General features: G+C 48.3%; 1 protein-coding gene across 2 annotated transcripts in view; it reads left to right on the forward strand.

Moving 5' to 3' along the window:
- Positions 1 to 5,000, forward strand: part of LOC308373353 (uncharacterized protein) — a 45,164-nt gene that overhangs the window by 1,421 nt on the left and 38,743 nt on the right. The gene's annotated exons all lie outside the window — the stretch shown is intronic.

Below are 5,000 nucleotides of genomic sequence, written 5' to 3' on the forward strand. Positions count from 1 at the left end.
AAACTTAACAGAGATGACGAGGGAGTCTGAGAGGTCTTCTACTCTGAGTGGATTAGAATTAGAATTTCAATTCATTTCAATTTTATTTATATAGCGCCAATTACAACTGAAATTGTCTCTAGCTTTACAGATCCCAGAGGCTCATTTCAGTCTGCACGTAATCCTTCTTTCAGTGATTGATTGATTTTCCCTGTGTCTTTGTCAGACATTGACTACTCTAAATTCATTACTGTAAGTACTCTAACGAGAAAAAGAAGGAACAAATTAACACACGACTCTTACCTCTACTGTTTTATTCCACGTTCATATACTCAATATGTACATATAACTCAACACATGTATATACTCTATGTAAATATAACTCAACACGTTCATATACTCTATATGTACATATCACTCAACACCATCCCTGTGCTAAACCTGGTGGGATGACTTGCGAGGTCTTTGTTGTTATTTACCAGGATGTGTTTATTTATGAGTGCTATTTGCTTCATGAGATCAGCTCTATAGTTGTATTGCGTCATTGTGTTTTTATGTGTTTATTTATGGCTATGCCAGCGTGATTTAAAGCACTGTTTCTCTTCCACACGTGACTGAAGCTCCTGTTTGAGTGTGACTGTAAATGAATAAATCTCAGATGAATGACTTCAGAGGGAGTGAGTTAATGGATACCTGGCCCTTCTGTAGTGTACCTGGGTAGATTGTTTGCTATTGATCTTTAAAAGAATTTGCCTGTATCAGATAAGCACAGAGGTCAGTGTGTGAGTGTGAGTGTGAGTGTGTGTGTGTGTGTGTGTGTGTGTGTGTGTGTGTGTGTGTGTGTGTGTGTGTGTGTGTGTGTGTGTGTGTGTGTGTGTGTGTGTGTGTGTGTGTGTGTGATTGTGAGGATGTGTGTGTGTGTGTGTGTGTGTGTCCCATTAAACCTGCTCTATTCTATGCACAGAGCCCTACCTGGGGGGCCCAGACTTTACCCTGCCTAAGGAGATTCCAATCATTGTTTCTCCCGTGAAAGCTGCTCTTGAAAGGAGTCATGTTGTTTACCACGATACATAAATACACACATGCTATGTACCTACTGTAACTGATAAACAGGCTCAGGTGACCTCTTTGTGTGTGTGTGTGGGTGTGAGGGCGTGTGTGAGTGTGATTGTGAGGGTGTGTGTGTATTTGTGTGTGAGTGTGATTGTGAGGATATGTGTGTGTGTGTGTGTGTGTGTGTGTGTGTGTGTGCGCCTGTGTGTGTGTGTGCATGCCTGTATGAGCGTGAGTGTGTGTGTGTGTGTGTGTGTGTGTGTGTGAACACCTGGTATTTGATCTCTGCTGTCAGTCACACAGGGAACTGCTGCCTCTTCAATTTTCTGCTTGAGACACACAATAGCACCGCAGCTTGACTTGAACAATAGGCGTGATTGGAGACATAGAGCCCATACAGCCTCTCTGTGTGTGTGTGTACGTGTGTGTGTGTGTGTGTGTGTGTGTGTGTGTGTGTGTGTGTGTGTGTGTGTGAATCCCACACAGCTTCAAACACCCCCAGCACACAGAGCCACAGAGCACATGAGGGGTGAAATAGGTCTGAGAAAACAAACCCTATAGATCCCACAACACACATCCCTATTAATTTTGTCCCTTTTGGCTTGCCCTCTTCTCATTCATAACTGACATTACTGACTCATAGCAGCAGGCAGGGTGAGTGAGATCCAGAGGAATTCTCCCCCCCCCACCCCCCCCCCCCCCCCCCCGCCCCCCTCTCCTTCTACAGGAACAGTGTTTAGTGTTTGGGAGCTCAGCTCAATGGCATGATTCAGACGCTCAGGAATTCCACCGTACACTCACCTGAGAGAGAGAGAGAGAGAGAGAGTGTGAGAGAGAGAGAGAGAGAGAGAGAGAGAGAGAAAGAGATAGACAGAGAGAGAGGGAGAGAGAGAGAGAGAGAGAGAGAGAGAGAGAGAGAGAGAGAGAGATATAGACGCGTTCTGAGTAAGGTGTGTTACTGAGCGATTTCTCATAACAAACAGAGTTCCACCATCAACTTCAACCGTCGCATTGCTTGCTGTGTGTGGTTGCCTTGAGCGAGAGAGTCTAGACTGCCGCCAAGCTTGGAACAGGTCCATCCCGGATTTCAATGAAACAACACTAGAAACCGCGCCACATCCCTGTCTTAATCTTATCCGAGCCATATCCAAAGCTGGCCGCTGACCTGACTGGGATCCAGATGTGCTGTTGCCGTGGACAGTCTCCCCTCTCCCTTCAGGCGACAGTCAAATTGAAGGTTCACTGCTGCAAGTCCCTCCCAGGTCTTTGATGCAGGGCTCTGAACAGAGCAGAACAGAGAGGCCAATGGCCTTCACTCCCTCAGGCAGGCACACTCACACACGCACACTGTGTGAGTGTGTGTGTGTGTGTGTGTGTGTGTGTGTGTGCGTGCGTGCGTGTGTGCGTGCGTGCGTCTGGCGTGTGTGCGCGTGTGTGTGTGTGCGTGTGTGTGTGTGTGTGTGTGTGTGTTCACTCCCTCAGGCAGGCACACTCACTCTTCAGAAATGTTTCCCGACCATCAAGGTGAAGAGTACATCTGCCACACGCCCTTCTCCATACTCCCAAGTCCCTACTCTGCTCTCTCCGTCCCAGCCTACGGCTTCCCTGGGATTAGTGTCGGAGTACAGGCTATGATTTAGGATGATGTTATTGGCGTGTTGTTGATGTTGTTGAGGAATTCTGCTATTTGCTGATGATTGATGATATTTCAAGTTTTCTCAGGTATTTAGTGCAAGTGAACAACAGGCCATGATTTGGGATGGATATAGGGATGATATTAGTGGGATATGATTGGAGATAAATCATGATATTTCACATTTGAAAAAAGAAATATTTATTAAAATATAGTTTTTTTATCTTTCTATTGAAAGAGGTCAAGCCCATCCCCTATTCCCAAATGAAATGAATGAAGTTATGCGTAACAGCACATGTCCCCCACCATTTAATGTGTGTGTGTGTGTGTGTGTGTGTGAGTGTGTGTGTGTGTGTATGTTATGCGTAACAGCACATGTCCACCAACATTTAATGGGATTGGACATGATTTAATGACCTTCTCTCTCCCAGAATTCATAGTGGGGGTCAAAGAAACACTGAATCATTCCAGGTTGAGGAGGTATGAAAGGGTTCAGGCTGAGATGTGTGTGTGTGTGTGTGTGTGTGTGTGTGTGTGTGTGTGTGTGTGTGTGTGTGTGTGTGTGTGTGTGTGTGTGTGTGTGTGTGTGTGTCTGTGGGTGTGTGTGTGTGTGTGTGTGTGTGTGTGTGTGTGTGTATGTGGGTGTGTGTGTGTGTGTGTGTGTCTGTGGGTGTGTGTGTGTGTGTGTGTGTTTGTGTGTGTTCATTCCAGGTTGAGGAGGTATGAAAGGGTTCAGGCTGAGATGAGTGTGTGTGTGTGTGTGTGTTTGTGTGTGTGTGTGTGTGTGTGTGTGTGTCTGTGTGTGTGTGTGTGTATGTGTGTGTGTTCATTCCAGGTTGAGGAGGCATAAAAGGGTTCAGGCTGAGTTTCATCAACAGGTCTCCCCTCCTCAAACCCTGAGTGGTAAACAACAGAGACCAAAGGGAGCTCTGCTACTCTGAGGAGTGGATGGGGGGGGGGGGGGGGTGGGTGCACTGGGGAGTGGAGTGGAGGGGGGGGGGGGGGGGGCGGAGGTGTTGGGTGGTGCTTGGAAAAGCGCCTTGAGGAGTCGGAGCAGTTGGAGTCGGAGCTCGTTTGCATTCTTGTGTTATCCGCACGGCCCGGCGAGGCGTCGGAATGGACAGAGCCTGGGCCCCCGTCAGCCGGGCTGATAAAGAAGCCTCTGGGAAAGTCTCCTTTTGGACCCGCGTCCATCTCACAGAGATGGTGTGTGTGTGTGTGTGTGTGTGTGCGTGTGTGTGTGCGTGTGTGTGTGTACGCCTCTGGGAAAGTCTCCTTTTGGACCCGCGTCCATCTCACAGCCACGGAGATGTGTGTGTGTGTGTGTGTGTGTGTGTGTGTGTGTGTGTGTGTGTAGGCCTCTGGGAAAGTCTCCTTTTGGACCCGCGTCCATCTCACAGCCGCGGAGATGTGTTTTTGTGTGTGTGTGTGTGTGTGTGTGTGTGTGTGTGTGTGTGTGTAGGCCTCTGGGAAAGTCTTCTTTTGGACCCGCGTCCATCTCACAGCCAAGGAGATGTGTGTGTGTGTGTTTTTGTGTGTTTGTGTGTAGGCCTCTGGGAAAGTCTCCTTCAGACCCGCACAGCCACAGAGGTGTGTGTGTGTGTGTTTGTGTGTTAGTGTATGTAAGTCTCCTTCGGCCCGTGTCAGTCAAGCAGTGACTGTGTGTGTGGCCTCTGGGAAGTCTCCTTCGACCCCACGTCCATCTCAAAGCCAAGGAGTGTGTGTGTGTGTGTGTGTGTGTGTGTGTGCGGAGGGGGGATTATGGTGTCTTTTGTTAGGTCTGGAGGAGGGTGATGGCATGGTTGTGTGGTGTGTGTGTGTGTGTATATTTGTTTTGTCATTGTGTGTTTTACGGTGTCTTTGTGTGGGTGTGTGTGTGTTTTTATGTGTTTGTCCAGCCCTTGTATGTCTTTGTGTCTATTTGTTCTTTTGTCTGTGCATGCGTGTGTGTTTGTGTGTGTGTTTGTGTGTCTGTGTGTGTATGTGTGTGTGTGCATTCTTGCGTGCGTGCGTGCGTGTGTGTGTGTGTGTGTGTGTGTGTGTGTGCATGCTTGTTTGCGTATGTATGTATGTGTGTGTGCGTGTAAAGGCAGTAACTGGCAGTAGCTGTGGTTCACACGTCATCAGTTGAGGCGTCTGTATCCTGTCAGAGTTTGTCACCTCGACTGCCCCTGAGAATCACTGACCACGGCCGGTCAATGGTCACTCCCTGTCAAGCCTGTGGTCCCGCACCAAGGGGTGTGTGTGTGTGTGTGTGTGTGTGTGTGTGTGTGTGTGTGTCTCTTACATTGGTGTCTAACCACCACAGCTAAAACAGACCAGTGGTCTGGACCGA

This window comes from Sprattus sprattus (genome assembly GCF_963457725.1).
Source record: "Sprattus sprattus genome assembly, chromosome: 12".
Classification (NCBI taxonomy): domain Eukaryota; kingdom Metazoa; phylum Chordata; class Actinopteri; order Clupeiformes; family Clupeidae; genus Sprattus; species Sprattus sprattus.